The 23778-nt window shown below is 43.3% G+C and overlaps 1 long non-coding RNA gene across 3 annotated transcripts; it reads right to left on the bottom strand.

Moving 5' to 3' along the window:
- Window positions 1-436: 436 nt before the first annotated feature.
- Window positions 437-23767, bottom strand: LOC310764251. 3 transcript variants are annotated; one of them, XR_014549093.1, is made up of 4 exons: window positions 22988-23767; window positions 12530-12596; window positions 2413-2665; window positions 437-814 (listed from the first exon to the last, which is right to left on the bottom strand). It is a non-coding gene; the product is annotated as an uncharacterized lncRNA (long non-coding RNA). The 3 variants fall into 3 exon arrangements; XR_014549094.1 differs by lacking the exon at window positions 437-814 and adding an exon at window positions 8292-8382 and having other exon boundaries at window positions 2435-2665; XR_014549095.1 differs by lacking the exon at window positions 437-814 and having other exon boundaries at window positions 2435-2665; window positions 23157-23767.
- Between the last annotated feature and the right edge of the window lie 11 nt (window positions 23768-23778).

The raw sequence follows: 23778 nt of genomic DNA, 5'->3' as shown, positions 1-23778 counted from the left end.
ATGCCTGTTCTAAACTATTAAAGAAGCGGGAGTCCTGCTCTATTTTTCAGCTGGCCCCCTTAAATATAGTCTCCTAGGCACTGCTGCCAGGGACGCAGGTGGCACTGTGGTCTAAACCACAGAGCCTAGGGCTTGCCGATCAGACGGTCGGCAGCTCAAATCCCCACAACGGGGTGAGCTTCCGTTGCTCCGTCCCAGCTCCTGCCCTCCTAGCAGTACGAAAGCACGTCAAAGTGCAAGTAGATAAATAGGTACCGCTCCAGCGGGAAGGTAAATGGCATTTCTATGCACTGCTCTGGTTCACCAGAAGCGGCTTAGTCATGCTGGTGACATGACCCGGAAGCTGTACGCTGGCTCCCTCAGCCTATAGAGCGAGATGAGCGTGCAACCCCAGAGTCGTCCGTGACTGGACCTAACAGTCAGGGGTACCTACCTAGGCACTGCTTCCAGAGCTACAAAAGCCTAGAAGAACTTCAGAACTTTTTACATACAGTGACTAGATGATGAATGAATCTGTCGATTTCTTTTCTTCCCATATTCTCATTTTTCCATCTTAAATTCAGTTGTCCACTTCTTCACATCAGTTTGTGCTATTTTTAAAGTCCTCATGGAAATTCACCAGCATTTTAACATGAATATTGCAAAAATTTGGAGAAGCACATTTTGAAGGATGGCTGTGTTTGTATATTGTTCAGGAAAATGTGAATCAGAGAGGCTCACCTTTAAGTGAAACACCAGTAAAGTTAATATTCATCTATGTTCTTGTCAGGTCCTGATGGTGCTCTATGATGTCATGCTCTCTTTTCATGGATGCCTATGACAACAGATATGAACGATGGGATGGGATCTTGATGCTCCCCAATTCAGCTAGCAGGATGGGCTAATGCAGTCATGACATCCATTCCGGACCAAACAAGAAGTGATGTTAAATATGTCAATGGGGAATTTTCTCCCTCTCCCTCCTGCCAAAGCAAACACCAGCTTTGGAGGATTGGTATTCCTCAGGACTACAGCAATGGAGAAAAGGGTTAAATTCTCTCTCTACACACCTGTGCTGATACCCTTAATTATGAGCCCAGCCGATCCAATGTGCATTTTGAACACCTGCACTAAAAAGCTAATGCATATTATCATGTGTAGTGTGGCCCTTAAGAGTTCATGGTTGAACAGAGAAACTGGGAAAGCTAATTTCCTGAGAGCCCAAATTATTGTTTGGATGGAAAGAGCTCCTTGAAGGCCACACAATTATTAGCAGCAACATGGGGGAGATCAGTGTTAAAGGTGAAGAGGGGTCATGGCTTAGGGAAGGCTACACTTAGAAGGATTTGCCACTGCTCCAAACCAGCAGGTAGATATATGAGCCTGCATTTCCTCTGCAACTTGCCCAAATGATTGCAGGGTCTCCCTCCGTTCAGGCATAAAAAGTGAGCAAAGGGGAATGAGGGCAGTGGCCTCTCGAATGGTGTCAGTATCAGTCCTCCAGCACAATTAGGTGTCTGTTCAATGAATTTGAGCAACCAATTAATGCCACAATCAATTTTGTCCTCAAACGCAGCAAGCGAGGCAGAAGAAAACGATGGGCAGTGAGGGCAACGTTCAGCCGTTTGCAAACTCTCTCTCACTCTCTCTGTCAGCTTGCGAAATTGGCAGAAGGCAGCGGGGCTCACAGAGGGATTTGAGAACAAAGTGAGGAAAGGAGAGCTGCCAGATGCCTGCCAATTTCAAGGATGGTGCAGTATCCCAAGAACAGCATCATCACCCAATAGAACATAATGTGCAGCTTTTGCTTTTGAATACTACAAGCCCATAGTGAGGCTGGGAATGTTGATTTGGCAATTCTGGACTAGATACACAATTTGCAGGTAGTACTTCCAAGAGGAGCTTTCTCTCTAATCCAGACCAAGGTTGCCATCTCCCCAGCCAATTGGTCAGTTCTGTTACACTTAGCGCCAAGGAGTGGGGTTGTGTTAGGCATACATAACCACAATAAGAGTACTAATGCCAAACACCAGTCCTAAAGGTTATATAATATAATATAATAATAAAATGAAGACAGGAGTGCCTGGCGTGCTCTGGTCCATGGGGTCACGAAGAGTCGGACACAACTAAATGACTAAACAACAACAACCTGTAAAAAAATTATGATCCTCAACATCAACAAAAAATCAATGAGTTTGTTTTAGGGAGTTAATCACCTAGGGAAATAAAAAAATCTCACTGGCCAACTCAACAAAATGCCTCCTGACCTCTTCAAAGTGCCTGGAGGGTTTTTTTGAGCAAGGCATGATAGCAATTCGTTCATAAGCCATGTGTGCCAGTGGGATAGGGGGCAGATGTGAGAGGATTGTGTGGAAGATAGAATTTGTATTTCTGAACAGTTCAAACACTGTATATTTCCTTTTATGTACATACCTTACAAATTCAAGACATCTGCTTGTCCTGAAAGCAATGTTTCTTTATTCATGAGTGCCGTGGCAAAATTACGACAGCTGACAACTCTAATTGAATGAAGGATGCCTCTCTGGCGGTGGAAAGAGTATTTCTCAACAGCATCTCACCCATTATTCCAGGGCAGCGCTTTGCCTTTGCCGTCTGCTAAAGGGCTAAAGAGTTCTCCCTCAGAAGTTGCCCATTTACCACCTCCTGTAAATGTTGTGAAGACCTGCTGTACAAGTGGTTGAAGACAAACAACATTTTTAGAGCAAGAAGCACTTTTCAGGGGCAACAAATATGCAATAGATCCGGGGCCAGCCCAACCACGAGGCAAGGAGAGGTGACTGCCTCAGGTGGCAGGATTCACAGGGACAGCAGATCGCAACACCAATCTTCCTTCACACCTTATTCTTGATATAAACCTTTCCTCACCCCTTCTTCCCTGGCGGGGAGTGGGGCACAATTTTGGGGTCCATTTCAGGTGCCAAAATGTCTGAATAGATCTATTGATCCATTGATTCTAGAATAAATTGTCACGTGCACAAAGCCTATGCTGCAACGTGAGGCTTGCACTCTAAGTGATGAACCCAGTGTTACTGCTCTAAAACTTTGTGAATATTTTTGTCCTTAGGCTGCAAGAACATAGCAGCAAGTCAGCACCTCACAAACTATCAGGTGTTCCAAAGTGCTTCTTAAAGTCAGCATGGTGCTGCTCCTGCCATGCGTACTCAGCACCACCCCATGTGAGTGGCTGTGAGAGGTGTTGCTGAACGGAATATTTTGTGATCTTGACCTAATCACATTGGCCAAGAGATCACCAATAGCTCCAAGCTTTCTTAACCTGTCTGCAGAAATTAAAATTTCTTTTCAAGCTTTGCCACACATGGAAAATGCCAGGGTGAGAAGAGGCACTTGGAATGCTCTGTTCAGTTCTGATCTCTGCGCCGCAAAAAGGGCATATTGCAGAGCTGGAAATGTTTCAGAAAAGAGCAACCAAAATGAACTCACCTATGTGGAAAATTAGGAACGCGGATGGCGCTGTGGGTTAAACCACAGAGCCTAGGACTTGCTGATCAGGTGGTCAGCGGTTCGAATCCCCACGACGGGGTGAGCTCCCGTTGCTCAGCCCCTTCTCCTGCCAACCTAGCAGTTCGAAAGCACCTCAAAGTGCAAGTAGATAAATAGGTACCGCTTCGACAGGAAGGTAAATGCCATTTCCGTGTGCTGCTTGGTTCGCCAGAAGCGGCCTAGTCATGCTGGCCACATGACCCGGAAGCTGTACACCGGCTCCCTCGGCCAATAAAGCGAGATGAGTGCCACAACTCCAGAGTCAGTCACGACTGGACCTAATGGTCAGGGGTCCCTTTACCTTTACCTATGTGGAAAATTGGGCGGTTTGGTGTAGGAAAAAAAGAGGACATGACAGAGGTGCATGGAATTATGCATGGTGTGCAGATAGTGGATAGAGGAATTTTTTGGCCTCCTTCTCCTGGGGTCTCCCAATACAGCCAAATGTTGAAAGATTTACAGCTGACAAAAGGAGGAACAGCACATAGCTAAAGTATGGAATTGGTTCCCACAAAATGTAGTAATGGCCACCAACTTGGATGACTTTAAAAGATTGGACAATTAAATGGAGGAAAAGACTGTTAGTTGTTACTAGCCATCATGGCTATGTACTATCTCCAGTATCAGAGGTAATATGCCTCTGAATACCAGTCACTGAGAAGTAAAACTGAGGAAAATGCTGTTGTGCTCATGTCCTGTTTGTGGTCTTCATATAGGCATCTGGTTAGCTACTATGAGAACAGGATGCTGGGCCAGATGGGCCTTTCATCTTATACAGCAGGAATCTTGTATTCTTAACTCTTCTCTCCTACACACACACACACACCCCCACACCCCAGACAGTCTGAGGATGTTTAATGGCCATAGCTTGCTTAGTGTTTGTTGGGAGGGAAATGGAAAATTATGGTGTGGGACTGTGGATGAAGGTATGGTTGAAAGGTTGGAATCCTAAACAGGAGCACTTTACACTGCAACATTTTGCTGCAAGTCCCACTTGTAAAATAATACTGTCAACCACAATTGTTTCACATACGTTTCAGTGACCAATGGTTCTCTGCTCTAAAAAACCAGAGACAACCTGGGTCCAGCAGCTAAGGCACCCAGTATGCCAGCATGCAGGCTTAAGTGGACTTTAGCCCAGTTCCACTAGCTCAGGTCTCCATTTTATACTTAATTCCAATACATTTTGGGAGCTTTGAGAGATAGAAAGGATTTATGCTCCAGCCTGACCTCAGCAATTGCAGAACCTCTGCACAGCTTGCAGATCAATAAGAGCAGCCCACACCTCGCACAATATTTCCTTTCTGTGCTAGCAGATGGGAATTCACTTCAAAGGCAGAGAGGTTAGGCAAAACACTCCGCCTTCAGCAGAGATCATCATGGCTTCAGAGGTCGTATACAGCTGTATACTGCTCAACACAGCTCTCTGTCAATCGGCAGCAGTAATCAAGGGCAGGCAGAAGCAAACCAAGAAAGGGGATTGGCTGATATAATGCAGCCCGCCCCCTGATATTCAGCAACTTGGTCAAATATTATTCAAGTCTCTGTTGCGTCTGCTTTGCATTGTTGTCTTTTAAGTGAAAAAAGCAGCCAGCAATGGCTTTGCATTATATGTTCCAGGAGGAAGAAAGGATCACTGTGTTGCTTGTTCCTATCTCAGACCCTTTGTTTTGGCAGGCGGACGGCTGTGTACTCCCCAGTACTTATCACAGAAATGAGACGTAGTCAACATTTTCCTCTGCAGCTTCATCTGAAATTTCCTTAGGGCACAGTTGCATGGAAGGCTCTGTTCCTTCCAGTTCTGTACTTTCATAGCAGGTATGATGCAGACTAAGGTATGCTGCAGTTTTCTACATCTGTCATGCAGATGTGGAGAGCAGGGATCAAAGCGGAAGAACAGAAGAAGAGGCCTCCCTGCTGGATTAGACCAAAGGCCAATCCTGTTCAGCATCCAGCTTCCCACAGTGGCTGACCAGATGCTGGTGGGAAGCCCACAAGAAGGACATGCCTTGCTCCTGCTGTTGTTGCTCCTGTGACTGGCATACAGAGGCATGTATGATCCCAGAGGTAAGTTATAGCCATAAGGACTATCAGCCATTGATGAGAATATGCAATCCCAGAAGAATGTCCCTTTGCAATCACACCCTTACATTAATGGTAATTACACATGGGACAGGGGAGGGTAATTTGTTCACATTTAAAAGCAAGGTTACCTAATTCACACTTTATGAAACAATATGTAAAGCAAAGCCCAGCCATCTGGAATTTGCACTTCTACAAGATGTGGCAAACTGTGAGTTCTTCAGCCAAGTAATGTGAACAAAGATGCATATAACAGGGGGGAAATGCAAAAATGCATTATATTAGGTGCAGTTGCTTTTCAAAAATGTGTATATTAAGAAAAATTGTGTACAAAAATGTCTATATTAGGAGAAATTTGCCCAAAACTCTTGATTAATTTTCTTGAGGGTTTTTTTAATTGTAAACTGATGTGGAAATGTGAAGAACAGAACTTAAAATTGGAAAAATCGGAAACTGAAAGAAACTGAAATTGGCAGAGTCTCTTATTCCTAGGAAGTCAACTCTCGAACATGAGGAATTAGGAACCTGTGTACTAGCAGTGCCACAGAGAAGGGATCTAATATGAACGAACCAAATCTAACAAAATACAAATTTGGCCTCTCACCAAATACAAATGATGTAACCACATTTTTCCTATTTGGACCTAGCCATGGTATGATGTAGTTGGCCACTCTTGAATAGTCCTCAAACAACAAAGTTCACTCCCACTCATTTGTGGGACTGCCACCCAGGCCAAGTGGCAGGGAACATATGACATTCCAAAGAGCCTGCTGGATTACGCCAATGATCCATCCAGTCCAGCATCCTCCTCTCACAGTGGCCAACCAGATGCCTATGGGAAGGCTACAAGCAGGATCTGAGCACAAGAGCACTCTGCCCTCCGGTGGTTTCCAGGAACTGGTACCCAGAAGTATTACTGCTTCCAGCTGTGGAGGCAGAGCACAGCCATCATGGCTAGTAGCCATCTAGATAGCTTTATCTTCCATTAATTTTTCCAATCCGCTTTTAAAGCCATCTATGTTGGTAGCCATCAAAGCCTCCATAGTTTAACTGTGGACCGCCAGGAATCCAAGAAGCAAATCCACTGCTCAAAGAACTGAAAATGTGTTGACTGGTAGCATCAGTAGTTAGAAACCAGGGCCATTTTATTTATTCATTTTGAAATATTTATATACCACTTTATATTTTTAAAAGTATCCAAAGTGGTGAGCAAGAGAAAATAATAAAACACAACAAAGACAATTAATATGAAACATTAAAACAGCAATACATAAATAATCCAATGTGGGCAACAAACAAAATTTGTCCAACGAGTCCATAGATTCAGAAAACTTATTCAATCTCATCCCGAGATCAAAAAACTCCTTCTCATCTACATCCAGGACCACATTAACTGCACAGACCCAGGTGAATCAGGTAGCAAAGCAACTCTTAACTCCTATTCAAAGAAACTGTCATCTCTGCATGCACAACAGCTGTCTCGGGTGTAACACTTCAGCTTCACCGCAGCTTATGTTTTCAAATCAGATGGAAATTGGTTTGAGAGAAACCCCATCAAGCAGCAGCATTTCTCAAGAAACTACAGGATAAGTAAGGGCTGAGGCTAACATGATATATACTTGGCTCCAAACACCAGCAATGGGAGCACACTGGAGCCCAAGTAAATAGTAATGTGTCCACAGCTTCAGAAAAGAAAGAATCTGGTAAGGGTCCTGCATGGATTATTTTGAAGGGAAAATATGTCATTTTTAATATATGGGCACCCTTCATAAGTGATCCTGCATACATACATTTTGTATGTAGAAATTGGTTCCTGAGTAACAAATGCATCTATGAAGTGGTCCTTCATACTGTATTCTTCTTAGTCCTGATTCTGTCATATGAATTCTGTAGGGCATTTTCTACTCCAGATTTAGGATGCAATTCTAACTCCACTTAGCTGGAAGTAAGTCTCATTAAATTTTATAGAACTTACTACAGCACAGACATCCTTGGCTCAATATAGTTGGCATAATTGCTCTATATGCAAGGATATGTATAGCATCAGGTTTAGGTCAACTCATCATCTGATCCAATACTACCTAACATTTCTCCTGGCAAGGGAGAGAATATGGAGTCTGGAGATCTGTATCCTTTCCCCATATGAACATATAAGGGGCTCCAGATAAACCAGCATTAATAAGTAGAAGTGAATTTGGGAGTCCTAAAAAAAGGAATCTCATTTTCATTGCCATATGGTTGGCATATCCCCACTCTTCCCTTGGCCTTGCCTAACATCCTATAATTGTCTATTTGAATCCCATTTAAACACCTACTGGGACCTATCCAAAGAAGCGTCAGTGATGAGCTGGAGATGCTGGGAAGATTTGTAGATGCTTGAGTAGCCAAGAGAGGAAGTCAGCATTCAGATGAAAAAGAAGGGGAGGAATGGTCTTGCACAGACCATTTAACAGATGCAAAATCTATAGAAAATTCCACTGAGAGCTGGTTAGAGCTTGATCATGCTTGAATGGCACCCTGGCTGCAGTGGCAGGGGGGGGGGGGAATCTGTTGCCGCTGGAGAAACTGAGGAACTGCTGCTAGTATATCATTGCAGTTGTTATATCTGCAAGAAGAGCCGCTCCAAGCAGTATGATTCAATAAACAGGGATTCAACACTAGCGGGCAGCTTTCTGGGGATTCTGATGAAAAGCTGTGAACTTAAGTACCTCTGCTGAGCTGCTGGAGGTTTGGTAACTATCCAGTCTGTCTGCTGCTGGGCCAGACTTGCTTATGTTTGCAGCAGCTGCTGATGGTACCCTAAGGCAGCAATGAGACAGACACACACACAGCACTCACTGGTTAGCTTCTCCCACTATCTACATCATCTTCATTTCATTCAATCTCTCCTCCCAGGCTGATGGCTGATAAGCTTTCACACATTAACAGTAAAAGTGAATGCTGTTAATAGAGGATAGAAAACAAAAAGTAAGATACATTCTGGCAAGCGCTGGCTTTGCATTCACAGTGCAAGCAGTTTTAAGCAACTGCTTATTTACAACTCCAATCCTATGCATGGCCATTTAGAAGCAAGTCCCAATGAGTTCATTAGGGTTTACCTACTCCCAGGGAAGTGAGTCTAGGATTCTTTGGTTCTGTAGAGGCCAAACCTAGTTAGTGTTAATGAGGTCATGTGCTTAACAGCTCTAGTGTGGTGCTGCTGAGAAGTAGTAGAGTGGAAGATGGAGGATGGGACCCTAAAAATCCCACACGTATAGTCTGTAAGTAACTTCTTAAGGGCCAAGTGTTCCGTTATGCTGCCCTAACAGAAACCTCTGGTCCCATTTGCCATTCCTAAGTGGCTAAGCATCTTTGCAAAGACTTGGAGTCAAAGGAATTCTAAACTGATGTTGAGAGAACAAGGGTTGAAATTCACACAGAAACAAATAGAAAAACAAAAATATACCCAAACCCGTATCAATGCCTGTATGTATTAATAAGCATGCACATAAGCTAGGGTTGCCATATTTCAAACAGTGAAAATCCAAACAGAAAAGTTGTTGAGCTTTGGAACAACCTATAGTAAGTGTTCCTAGAAGAAATTTAAAGATTTGGAGAAGTGGCAGGTTTTAAAATAAACACAGAAAAGACTAAAATGTTGGTTGAAAACATGGACGACCAGTCAAAAAAGGCTTTAGAAATGGCGAGTGGCCCCTGGCCCCAAGGTTTCCCAGTCTTCATCTAGATCAGGGGTTAGCAAGGTTTATCTTGCCTGGGCTGGACCTGTCCTGCGGAGATCCCTCTGTGGGCCAGATTGCGAGCGCACCCCCGCAATTTTCGGCATCGGCGTGCGCAGACGCAATTTTCAGCACTACGGAAATGAGTCCCTGCGCTGTGCTGCACCAGTTTAGCGCACACACAAGTGGGCAGCTCAGTTCGGGGGTTGCTCGTGGGCCAGTCAAACGACCTCCACAGGCCACTTCCGGCCCATGGGCCTTAGGCTGCTGACCCCTGATTTAGATCCATCCAATTCTGACTTCAGGGCATGCTTTGGGAACCTAAACTGCATTGGTCAAACTAAGAGACAATTGTCACCTTCTGAAGACTCTTGAACATCCCAGCAGTATTTGGTACCATTGATTGTAGCCTGTCTGTTGGGACTGGAGACACTGTTATAGTGATTCCACTCCTATCCACCAGGCAGGTTCTAGCAAGTGTGCTGGGGATTGCTGCTACCCTGCATGGGACGTATCCTGCAACATTCCATCTTGTCTGCCACGCAGTCAACATGAGACCACAGGAAGAGTTGTAAGAAGGTATGGAATTTTGTGTCACCAGCGGGGAGGGCAGATTACACAAAATTATGTTTCCTTTTCCTTACAATTAAGTAAAATCTCAACTTAGTACAGTGGTACCTCTACTTATGGATGTGATCCGTTCAGGGGTGCCGTTCACACCCTGAAAAGTCCATAAGTAGAGCGCCGCTTCTGCGCGTGCGCGTGACGCAATAGAGCACTCCTGCGCATGCGCGAAGCGCACAGAATGCTTCTGCGCATGCGGCAAAACCCGGAAGTATACACTTCCGAGTTTACTGTATTCGCAACCCGAAAATCCGCAACATGAACTAATGCAACTAGAGGTAACTGTAATGGGCAGAACAAAGACAAAGAAACCGAGGTAGTACCAGTCCTACTGTGAGGCATAATGAAGTGGCCACCCAATGCAGCTGTTTGGGGTCTCACGAAAATCTGGAGGGTCACAGGTTAGCCCCCCTTGCCATAAGGTATTGCAACAGCTAGTAGTTAGTGATGTAGCCAAAGTGAAAGTACTGGTTTTGATCCTTGAAGCCCCAAATCATCTGGGTGCATTGTAGCCAAAGAAGAGCCTCATTCTCTATGCCCCTCCCCTCCCCCACTACCTTTAGATTACCAAGGGAGTCTTTGCTTGGAGGACCCTTGCCACTCAAGAAGCTATATGGAGCAGGGACTTCTCAGTGGTGGTGTCTTTGCTGTGCAACTCCCTACATAGGGAGGTCCATTTGGCTGATTCCCTTTTATCTTTCAGAAATTGTGCTCCATATGTTGTTGTTCTTTGTCAGAAAAGCTACTGCATATGGTGAGATTGAGCCAATTTTTGCTGTCGCTTGTTGGGGTCTTTTTTGTATGTGTGTGTTATTATTGTTTCATTTTCATGTTTTCATTTTAGATATATTATTATTTGTATTTGGAAACCAATGCACAAATCCCCTGGGTTAGTCAGCAGGGTATTAAACGTCGGAAATGCATCTCTTTTCTTCCCCACTGCCCCCAGTCCTCCATTACACTTTAGTTTATTATGAAGAGATAAAAACAGAACTGGAAGCGGCAGCCTGCAATCCTATTATTGCCCCCATAGTGACACTCTAACTTGGGTACACTAAATCCTTTTCTCCTACCCCAGGATGCTTATTACTAGGCTGGCCTGCTTCTCCGCATAAGAGCTATTGCCATGGAAACCATCAGAGGCTCAAGGGTGCCTGGCTAAGGCAATAAATGATTTAACTATTGCGCTGTGTGATGCTGGGACAATGGCAAAGAACATTCTATGCAGGAGGGTTGTTGAAGGGACTCGCCTTACAGAGCCTTCCCTGATGGCCTTTCAGGTTCCTTGGTAGCATGAGATATGATTCAGTGATGCTGTGCTATACCTACACGAGGGATTTGCTGCAGCCCACCATTGGACACCAATCCCAAATTTAGGGTGACCATGTGTTCCATTTTACAGACCGTCATATTGACAGGCTGTCGAGTCCCAGTCCAGTTTAAAGAAGGGAGAGCAAAGGGGGCCCTAAAGCTGCCCCTTAACAGTTAGCAGCTGGATAGCAGACTGAGCAGGTGCCCAGGTCACCTGGTCACAGTCTACCCCACTGTAGTGAGATGTACTGTATTTCTGTTTAAATCATAGCAATCATTTCTAAATGCGCATCTATACATATGAATGAGCAAATTTCATGCTAATGTTGGCCCTCTTTCAGATCATGCGTTTCTTTGTTTTTGGTGATTTGGCTACCCTTCCTCAACTGCAAATACTCAGCCTCTTTACCAGGCATGGGCACCACCAGCAGGAAAATCTAGCACTTACATGGAAACTCCATGAAATACAAGAGAGCCACATGGAAACTGCTTTGTTGCACCACAACGGCCACACTTTCACACAGAGTGCTTCCATATGACAATCATAGCACACATCCCTCACCTCAACACAAACATAAGAAGAAGAGAAGAAGAGTTTGGATTTGATATCCCGCCTTTCACTCCCTTTAAGGAGTCTCAAAGCGGCTAACATTCTCCTTTCCCTTCCTCCCCCACAACAAACACTCTGTGAGGTGAGTGAGGCTGAGAGACTTCAAAGAAATATGACTGGCCCAAGGTCACCCAGCAGCTGCATGTGGAGGAGCAGAGATGCGAACCCGGCTCCCCAGATTACGAGACTACCGCTCTTAACCACTACACCACACTGGCTACACCACACTACACCACACACAGAATGATACTCAAAAGTGCACCCACAGCGTGCCCTTAATTTTTTAAACTGTGCCTATCCAGTGAAAAACAGTCTGGACAATGGTTTCTCCATCAAGGTTGTGTATACGTTTTGTGCATGATCACCAATTTTGCAGTTTTTATAGACTGTGGGGCTGGGGCTGAACAGCTGGATCTCACTCATCCCATGATGCTAGCAGTTGGCCATTGTCAGGCAGCAGTGACAAAGGTCTCTGAGGCTATAGTAAGGGCCTAAGCAGCTGAATTTGCTTAGCCCATGATAGAAGTAGGTCTCCATTTGGAAGGGTCATTACTCCTTGAGCCATATATATCTTGCCCTGGCAAAAACAGTTAACCAATCATATTCCAAGAAAGGTTTCATGTGTTTAGTTTGGAAAGAATCACAGTGAATATACTGAAAGAACATGCTACATTAAACATCTTACTTTTAAGGGATGGGGGAGAAATTCAATGCAGTTCTCTTTAAAGGTGAAGTTTTCTAATTCACACTTTCTGAAACAATAAGAGAATTATAATATAGCCATTCTTCAGAATTTCTCCAAATTTTTCAATACAATTCTCCAGCTATGTAATGTCTACAGAAATGCATATCCTAAGGTAAAGTATTCATAAAGATGTTTATTACATTACTGAAAATAATATACAAAATGCATTATTTTATAAATTATATAAAATATAACAAATTGGGGGGGAATGTACTAAAATACTGGTGAATTTTCATGAGGATTTTTTAATAAAATAATTTGCAAACTGGTTTGGAAATGTGGAGAACTGAATTTGGGGAAATGAGAAATGGAGAGGAACTGAAATTAACAGATTCATTCATTCCCAGTTCCCATTCGTAGGCAGTTAATAGCAGCTTCTTATCCTCTGCTCATTCTTTACATGCTGCCTCATCATTATGGAAATTTAGTCTTTCCATAAAACAACCAAAGCATGGTTTAGTCTTCTGCAAAGGGGACAAAAGATGACTAATGCATAATCAATAGGGAATCGTAGTACCACAAACTATTTATATTCCGATGTTTTCAGCACATAAGGCAGTGAATGGCACCAGCAATAAGCTAAACATTCAACAAAGCATGAAAATTAATAAAGACTCATAACCTTGAATTCAACCCAATGGAGGCAACGAACACAAAAGGGAATTAGAGCCAAGGTTCAGTGCCAAGAAGACTGTCTGATTTACCAGCACAAAAGGCAAATAGGAGCCAAGATTACAAGTAGCCAAGTAAACTAACTGTGGGAGGACGAAACAGGGTCAGGCAGTAGTTCAGTGCATGCAGTATATTGCTCTCAGTTAGAAGTTTAAGTATGCCCTGGGAGCTTTAGTCTCCAGGAAGGCCACTGGAGCCGCCATGGGTATCTCTCTTCAGGTACAGTTGAAGGGAGAAAAAGCCCTCTGTTAACAAAGACTTGCAAACCTTAAATAGTTGCCTGCTAAACCCAAGTCCACTGGTATGGGACCCCACCACCCCCACTCACAAGCTGACAACAGAAGAGGGAATTTTGGCAGATGCAGCTTATCATTAGAGTCAGTATGCCCTATACTGGCACAGAGGCAGAATCTCAAGTAGGGATTGGGAATTTGTGGCCTTCTAGTTGTTATTGGACCAGTATGATTTTGACCAAACTGCGGGAGGCAGTGGAAGACAGGAGTGCCTGGCGTGCGCTGGTCCATGGGGTCACGAAGAGTCGGACACGACTAAACAACTAAACAACAACAACAAAAGTTGTTATTGGACTACAGTTCCCACAATTCCTCACCATAGGCCAGGGTTAGGATCTGGAAGTTAGGATCAGGGAGATCCAGGTCAAAATCCCTGCACATCCAAGAAGTTGATTGCATGATCCTGGCCTGTTACCCTTTCTTAGCCTAGCCCTTCTTGCAAGGTTGTAATGCAAGTAAAATGGGGTCAGACTATGAACTGTCCTGCGATCATTGGGTGAATGATGGGATAACAATGATGCAGGAGTGAGTAAAGTGACACCAGTTAAAATTTGCTTTTCTATACAGCTGTTACTGGTGCAGAAGCTGTGCCCTCCTTTGCATCTCATCGCCCTATTACAAGGGGGAAGATGCCATTAATCCTCCTCCCTTGTACATAACTGACAGAACAAAGTGTCCATTGTGATTCCCAGACAGAATGAAGTCTGACTCAGAGCCAAACAAAACATTGCACGCAAACGGGTATAACAAAATCCTGACAGCCGTTCGAAGAAAAAGCAGATTCAGAAGAGGATCATTAGACCAAGAAAGTAGAAGGCGGAGGGGTGGTCAAGTAGAACCCTTTCCCCTCCTGCTTGTTTCCCCACTCCTGAGCCCACCAAACCTCCTGGTTGGAGTGGGGAGGTCAAAATCAATGTTTGGACAAAATATGTTGTTGGAACCCCACAAATGGGCTTTGGTGAGGGGAGCTAGGTCCATGCAGACCTTGTCTGAGGCCTGGGGCGGGGGTCTTGTTAGAATAAAGTTATAAACTCACCAAAAAAAGCAGCCAGTGCCTGGCAGGGCCCACTGCCTAGCTTTGAATTTCTTTTTCCTCTTGATTTTAATGTATCTGTTAGGGGTTTATTGTCTGCCTGGTTGGTTAGTTGTATGTTGCTTTGGGTTGCTCTGGGCAAGATAAAAACCTACAAAATAAATAAATAAATAAATAATATGCAGCTTTACCTGACAAAACATAGAACTACCTCAATCACAGAAAAAAGTGTGTGTGGGTGCCTTGTTTTAACAGCAGAAGGTGTGGGGAGGGGGGGTTGGCAAGTGCTAAACCCCCCTGGTTCTCACCACTTATTCCCTTTCCTAATCCTTGTCCTTCACCTATATTCAAACAGCCAAGCCCACTTCTAGCATTGGACCTCAGCTGAAAATGAAAACAGCAAGGTGAAAGTGGATTCCAGAAAGCTGAGAAGATAGAGCATCTGCTTTGTATAAAGAAAGCCCCAGATTCAACCCCAGCTATCTCCAGGTAAACTGAGAAAGACCCTTGTCTGAAGCCCTGGGAAAGACCCTTGTCTGCAGAACTGCTCTCAGTCCGCCTACTCTACACAATACTGAGCTACACTGACAACTATCCGAAAAAGTTTAAACCAGTTTCCTATGCTATATTATGCATTTGTATGGCTGTCTCTACACTCTTCACCCACCCATCCCTTTGGCAAAATCAATTTCCCCACTCCTACTATACAAGATTGGAGCAGTTTCATGTTTGGAGCTAATGACTGCTGCCATCATTTCTAGTTTGGCCCACATATGATCACTGGACACACCTCCTTCAACAAATTTTCTACTACCACTTGCTACATTCTTCAGGTTCATGATGTACTGTGGTTTTGTGGGCCAGCGTACATGTTGGTTCTGCCGAGAGACAGTGCTCACTATAGCTGGAGAAAATGGGCCAGCCCAACTATTAGGTAGGGCAAGATGAAAATTAAAAACTAGCAAATTGCTAGTTATTTAATTCATAATTACTGTTGTACTTTTACTCCGAAGGGGAAGCACTTGTGGGATTACCTGTCTCAGGTGCTCACTACAAGCGTGACCAGCCTTGGACTCTATGCAGCTTGGCTTGGCCCCCAGTGCGATTTGCTATTCCTTCTCAGGCAGCAAAATGTCCTGGACTTGCCCTTGAACTATTTATCTTCCTGTATTGTACAACAGGCCTAGATGAAGGTGCATATTTGGGATGCAAGTAGCTTGAGAAAGACCAACACAAGAGAAAGGAGAACAGATCCACACACTGACAATCTCACCAGACAATAAGGAAACAGTAAGAAAGCTGTTTAGAGGAAGAGTATTCTGCACAGATCTACGATAATAATCCATTTTGACCATTCATTTGACAATTGCTGTGTTAATATGGGAAAGGGTTTAGTAAGCCTCAGTTTATGACTTGCTTAGCTAACAAATCTTAAGAATCACAAGAACATAAGAAGAACCCAGCTAGATCAGATGAAAGGCCCATTTAGCTCATCATTCAGTTCTCACAGTGGCCAGCCCAATACCAATGGGAAGCTCATAAGCATGATGCTTCCCAATTGGCTGCCGGGGTCCTGTCAAGAAGCATTAGGTCAGGATTTTGATTAGATTAAGCATGCTTCATTGATGTGTCCAGAGAGCTACAGGGTTCTGTAGTTGCTTAGAGTTGCATAAAGCTGGGCGTACAAATCCTTATGCAAATTTCATACTGGTGAATGATGCTTGAAAAAGTTCAGGACCCCCTCTCTCCCCACAACTCTCCTCAAAAGATACAGCATCATCAAGAGTATCTGACATTGAATCAAGTGTTCCCAAACATTTCTACTAAATAAACACCAGCCTATAGGACATAAAATAAAGAAACTGCCTTATACTGAGTCACACCTTTGAGCCATCTAGCTTATTGTTGTCTGCAATTGCCAACAGTGGCCCTCCCAGATTTCAAATGGGACATTCCCAGTCCTAAGTGAAGATGCTAGGGATTGAACCTGAGACCTTCTGCACGCAAAACAGATGCTCTACTACTAAGCTATGGCCCTTCTCCTAAACCCAGCCCTTTAGCTACCTGAACAATGGATGCTACCAAGCTCTGCTGAGGGCAGGTAGTAGTTCAGATACAGAGGCAAGGCTGTTCATGAATGATGCATCTGAACAATGTGGGAAAGTCTGTGTTTGGTGTTATGGTCAAGATCAGGCATAGGCAAACTTGGCCCTCCAGATGTTTTGGGACTACAACTCCCATCATCCCTAGCTAACAGGACCAGTGGTCAGGGATGATGGGAATTGTAGTCCCAAAACATCTGGAGGGCTGAGTTTGCCTATGCCTGGTCAAGATCCAGAATAAGACACTCCACAATAAATTAGTGAAGGGATGGGTAATCTGTGGCCCACCAGATGTCATTGGACTTCAATTCTCATCAGCCTGGAACGCTGAGCATGCCTTAGGCACCAAGCGACCCAGCAGGAGGAGGAGGTGGCAAGGAGCCCCAGCCAGCCACTGCCACGACCTCACTTGTAAAAGGAAACTTGCAGATGGGAACCCAATTAAGGAGGCTTCCACACACACGCAGAACAAGGACAAAAGGTGACAAACACAGAATAACCTCAACCCGGTGGATCATTAAGGGCTGGTCTCTTGGAAAGGGATGGGGGGGAGCCCGCTTGGATCACCTGCTTGGGCGGAGGGTGTGCGTAATTATTATTATTATTTAGTGTGGAAGGAAAGAGAGGGGAAATGCTCCAGCCACTGCCTTTTCAAGTTTCCAGCAGCTGAGTGCCTCATTTGTTGGTATAGAGAGATTTTGTTTCAAGACTATCGAAACAGAAACATGTCATAATAATAATAATAATATAGAGATAGGAATTAGAGGAGAAATAAAGTTAAATTTTGTTACTATCAAATTAATCAACTAAAAAAATTACAGCTGGCTGGCTATTCAAAAAATTAAGAAATTAATTGAGGGCAAGTAATTTTTTTAAAATGGAACTTTTTGGGGATGCATTGCAGCCATTAAAATGACTACTCTTCCCAAGTTCTTATTTTTATTTCAAGGCTCTCTATATCCATTCTTCAATCCCAATTACAGAAATGGCTGGTGCTAGTTAAAAATTTATTTTAGACAGTAAGTGGAATAGAACAACCCTCCAAACTTTGTATCGCCCAAGGGACAAAGGAGGAATAGAAGTGCCTTATGTTAAGTTAAGCAACGGTGCCCTAAGTTATATTATGATGCCTTTCTGCTTAGACAAAAAATGCATATTATTAATAAGTCGCTAGAGATCCTGCGAGTTCAAATGGAATCTTATAAAAAAAACCTGTCAAATATTGACAAGCTCTAAAGGGAGCAATGGGAAACCCTTGTTTCAGTGGCTGCATGCCAATGGAACTCTGCCTTAAGTGAAAGCCAATTGGTCCAATTGTTGCTGGCTAAATTACACTTTGCTCCAAATGCCCAGACGACAACAAAAGCCTTTTTGATAAACCACTTATAGGCTTTACAGGATATGAATTTTGTTAAATAAATAAATAAACCTACAACCATTTCATGTAACTGTTAAATAACTTGGGAGACAGAAGAGACTGCTGAAGATCCTCATAGCCCCAAAGCTGTAGTGCTACTTTCCTCGAGTTCTACTTTAACCCATCCCTACATCCTGAGCTTTTTTTTTTTCAAAAGGACACCTCCATGGATTGTGGCAAAAGCCATGGAGAGATCTGAGAGAGCCAGGGTTCTGGCTTTTGATCTGCTTCCATTTGCCTCTGACTCTGCCCGACACTGGCATGTAAGCCTTGGAAGGAAATGCAGCCCTTGTGCTGAAAAGGGTCCCCTGCAACAATTTTACAGTGTCTCCCTGCTTGGTATCAATACGTATGAAGGGTGAGCTACACATCAACAAGCACACACATAAATCACTGCTGAAGTGCACCTCCAATTGTGCACAGATAATGATGATGTTTCCCCAGCCTGTTACTGTTGGTTACAGACTACCCGTGATGTCACAAAAACACACGACAGCTGAATGGATATAAAGGTGGGCCTTTTCCTCTTCTCCAACAGAAGACAGAGGGCAACAGCTGTGACATTCAGAATTGCCCAGCCTTCTTCCACCTGGAGAAGGAGAATTGGCAGATGGACGGAGGTGATCATCTGGCTGTGGGATGCCATGGAGCATTAATAAGGCAAGTTCACTTGCTGAGAGGGATGTGGCTTGAAGGCAGCTGATACCCATGGTCAGAAGCTGGCTGACATCTGGCGATGGGCTTAATGGAAGCTGGCAAATGTTTTTATCTTCCTTAGTAAATGTTTTTTTCTAACTGGGGAAAAAGAACATATACCTTCAGTCTTTCAAACCTGCTGTGACCTAGATAGCAGTGCATCTTTCTTAGAAAAGAAAAAAAAGTCAGTGAGCCATGGATTTCTGAACTGTGAAGAGCTCAATAAGCAAAATTCAACCCTCCCAAATGAAATTTGGAAGCTGGTGGATATCTGCAGATTGAAGTCAGAGAACAAATGTGAATGAATGAAGAGTGAATGATGAGTGAATGTGTCCGTTGGTGTTTATCATGGATTTTGGCTAGCGTATGCATGCCTATGTGTATGGGAAGTTTTAAATGTGGACAAGGCGAATGGTGTCAGTAGCTACATGAATGTGATGTGTAAAAGGAAACTGGTAGATATTCATGAACAGCTGAAAACTCTGGAAGTTGGCAAGCTGAAGTTATTTGATGAGGTCTCCAGGCTGAAGCCAGTGGAGGTGCCTGGTAGGTCTATCACCAGCTAAACATTACGATTTAGTGATACACCACAATGTCTGAAACATGGAACTATGTAGATCAGGCAAAGGAGCGGTCTTTGGAGATCGCACAGGTGGGGGCTGAAGATCGGGCAAAGGAGCAGTCATGGAGATTAATAGGTACATGTTATGTGCACTGCGGATTCCTCCTCTCTGAGGCAGGCAAAGCCTCGTGTTTGGAGGGTGAACTTTTCCCACTCCTCCCTAGACAGAGGGAGAAGGAAGAAGCAGCACAGCTGCAATTCCTGCATTGGGTAGAGAGAGACACTGTGGTTATGGGGAGGCGCCAAGGCTAGGAGTGGGACCGTTCTGCTATCGGAGGGGAAAAGGAGCTGAAAGCAAAGGCAGCCACTAGAGAGCTCACAATTATACCACCCCCTGGAGTTTTGAAGGTTGTGCTTCACAATACAACGCCAGCTCAATTATTTTGAAACTGTTCTTATGATGTGGTCTACAAACTGGTGTTGGATGATGCATCAACACATCATACAGCCTTAGTGCCTGGGTGATGCTGTTGAATGGTAACTATCCCCCTCATTGTCTCTGTCCCACCCCCCAGGATGTCTGAAGTTTCTTCAGACCAACTGTGAAAGCAATGAAGAGAACTGTAGCACTTAAGCAAGCTCGCTTATATTTCTAAACAAATGTCTTTCTAAATATATCTAACTGTAGTGTTCATTCTATCTTTTTCTTCCAAGACAGTTTATGTGAGAAGTACACATGAAAGATGGGCTGGGTGAGAAATAATAAACAGGAACACACTGATGACGGAGAGCAGGAAGTCAACTCAATGAGGGAATTGTATTAAATTTGGTGTCATTTGGTACTGATTTGTTAAAAAATTGAAAAACTAATAAAAATCATTTGGCAAAAAAGAAAAATAATAAATTAGTAGTGAGTTGCCCCACAATGGTCAGGCCAGGGGAGGTTGTGCTGATGCTTCTCCAGCTGTTGCCATTGGCTGCAGGCTGCCTGGGACATGGTGGCTGAGGAGAAAGAGGCAGTTATTTGTGGGAGGCTGGAGGGAGTGAAGAGCCTTGGTGATTCAGGAGAAGTTGAGGAAGGGCCAGCTGGAGACAAGGAAGGGAAACCTGTGTTGGTTCCCCACTAGGTGAGTTGCCAACTTTTCCCTCCCTTTTTTAAATAGCTGTCAAAAAAGTCACAACTGACTTTGTCAAAAAAGTCACAACTGACTTTGTCAGAAAAGTCAGAAAAGCCAATAAACTTTTGAGGATCCACAGGGTTTGAAAAGCTCTCTGAGCTAGAATATTTCTTATAGGTCTAGTAAAGGTAGGATCAACAGATGTTGTTGTGCCAATTTTCAGTTGGCATAACAGCAGTAGTTCTAGAACTCAGAACATACCCAGCTCTTTAAAAATCAACAGCACTTAAGAAATCCAAGAAGGATGATGAGTTATTTTCCATTGAAATAAGCTCAGGTAGGGACTCGCCTTTTCCAACTTTCCGGGCCAGGAAAGTTGTCCGGTACCTTGAGGAATCAGACAATGAGTTATTCTGAACTGAAAGCACCTTGTTCAAAAATGGGGTGCTGGCCTTTTGATGGGTGCAAAGTTTTAACATTATGTTTGTCCCTGTAAGTATTTGACATTTTTAACTTCCTTAATAAAATTTTACCTTCCTTAATATATGCTTTTTTCTAACTGGGGAAAAAGAACATATACCTTCAGTCTTTCAAACCTGCTGTGACCTAGATAGCAGTGAATCTTTTTTAAAAAAGAAAAGAAGCCAGTGAGCCATGGATTTCTGAAGGAGAAATCTCTGTCTACATAAGAGTCTAATTTTGCAATGCTGACAATAACGCTTGATGGGATAGGTAGAGAGATGTAGATGCAACATGCCTCATCAGACAGCCGTAACCTACATTTTAAAAATGTTTTAGAACATTTGGGTCACTCTGCAAGCGTATACGAATACTAGGTTACTACAGTTACAATATGCTTCCCTTTCTCTTACCCTAGCAACATTTATGCCTAGCAACAAGGCTGCATGTGTTACTACTACTGATTCTGCACGCGCTTCACTCCATCATGGCAACATCTGTGCCTAGCAACAAGGCTACACATTCTCTGCGATTGCTGGTGAATGGCAGGCTATTTTGGAGCCAATCTTGTTCTTTGGAATGCTATGCTTTAGAGGTGACCTCTATAGTTCAGCCCACAGTGTTTCCTCACTTATTACCAGCCTGTTCCAGTTCCACTACTATGTCTGAAACAGATGCAAGGCATCTTGCTTGATATAGTCCTAGGGCATACCCTGAAAGTACCTGATGCAGAAATTTTACTAAATCGAAGCTGGTCTAGATCTGATCAGTATCTGGATGAGAATTAACATAAGAATATGATATAAGAAGAGTCCTGTTAGATCAGACCAAAGGCTCATCTAGATCAGCATCCTGTTCTCACAGCAAGAACGAGAAGGACCTGAAAGCAACACTGCTCCCTTCACTTGTGATTCCCAGCAACTGGTATTCTGCTTCCAAAGGTAGAAGAACAGAGTGATTGTGCTTTCAAAGCAGGTGCTCTGCCACTGAGTGTACGCCTCTCCCCTCTTCCCAAATTCTCAGAAGACCCTCTGATTTTACACTGCCTTTTCCCACTTGCTGGATGCAAATATAATGAGGCTTAGAATGCCCCATTTTTAGTGTATATTGAAATTTTTATGCCTCCAGCTCTATGGGGAATAAGAACATGTAATTAGAGATGTTATCATCATGTCTGTACAAAAGGCAGCAAAGATAAGGTTACATAGGGAACTGTAATGCTGTCATTCATTTCCAAATTTGTTTTAAATGCCTTTTGTCACAGATCCAGAGAATGATCTAGTTGAGCAAACTTGCTTCTCACACAGGTCCACACACAAACAGGGGGCAGCTGACTTGTTGCTACCTCCCCCTTGCTACATGTGCTGACTGGGACTTATGGGAGTTGTAGTCCAAAACATTTGGAGGCACCAAGATGGTGAAGGCTAGTTTACACTGACAGCAGCTTTCCAGGGTTTTGGACAGGGGACATTCCCAACCGTACCTGGGGATGGCAGCAACAAAACCTGGGATGTTCTGCCTGCAAAGGAGGTGCTGTACCCCTGAACTTTGATGCTTACCCAATTATTTTACAGAAGGAGATGTAAAATCAAGCATATAGGAACATGGACCACTAAATACACTAAAAAATGCTAAAACTCTGGTGCACAGCCCAATTCAATGAATATTCACTTGGAAATAAATCCAGAGATTACTTCTGAGTTAACATACAAAGGTTTGCAGCCTTATTGTTCATAAATGCAACGTTTGGGCAAGATGTTTTTATTACAATTCAAATATCAACTTATGAATGGCAATGGGCAAATCTGTCTGTTTTCTGTTTCTCTCCATTTCTCATTTTTCCAAACTCAAATTCAGTTCTCCACATCAAATTCTTTTTTTAAAAAAAGGACTCATGAAAATTCATCAGTATTTTAGTGCAAATTTCTCCTAATAGCCACACATTTGTATGCAATTTGACTTAAGACACATGTTTTTACTAGGCAATTTTCCTAATGGATTATGCATGTCGTTTTCAATAATAAATGCATTTAATACACATTTTACCATAGTAAATATATGCACATTTGTGCACATTACTTGACCAGAGAACTGCACTGCATAATTCAAAGATGTGCCAGTTTCAAACGATGGCCTTGTTTCAGTTTGTCTATTTTTCAAGAAAGTGTGAATTAGGTAGGTACACCTTTCAATGAGAAATGAATCAAATGTTTACCCAATCCCTAGTTATGGATTCATGTTCAATCAAGTGCTTTAGCAAAAGAACAAAGAAAGCCTGTGACAGACTCTCTCACTAAAGATGGGAGCTGGGTAGTGTGACTGAATTTCTGGGTGCTTAAAAATAACAGTTAACAACACTAGAGAGGTCTGCTTCAACTGTTTGTGGTGGTTTTTCTTTATTATTCTGCAACAAGGTGTTTTACGTATGTGAATAATGCCATGTGTCCACTTATCCTCTCACCCAGAGGTCTGAAGGATGAGGAGGCACTTCTGGGACAAAATTAGACTTTTTATTTAATTACACTCAATAAGGGGTTTAAGCTTGATGGTTACAAATGAGAGGCACAATACTTAGTTTCAGGCAAACACACTTTACATTTTGAATTTAGCCTCAGGATAGACTATTTCCACCTAGCATGGCTATTAGTATTACTACACCAGCAACACTTTCCCAGTCCTTTCTAATATTTTTACTTTTCCCTAAGTGAATTAAACTGGGTTGCCCTGGCTAGCTAACGCTAATTCCTGTCAGGAAAGGTCCGTTTCTCCTGTTCCCCATGCTTTTCCAAGCCCTAACTGATCCCCATCTGACAGTTTAACTGCAAAGTTCTACTTTT

This window comes from Podarcis filfolensis (assembly GCF_964270895.1).
Source record: "Podarcis filfolensis genome assembly, chromosome: 6".
NCBI lineage: Eukaryota > Metazoa > Chordata > Lepidosauria > Squamata > Lacertidae > Podarcis > Podarcis filfolensis.
Note: the sequence above shows the minus strand (reverse complement) of the source record. Positions and strands in the feature narration are given on the sequence as shown.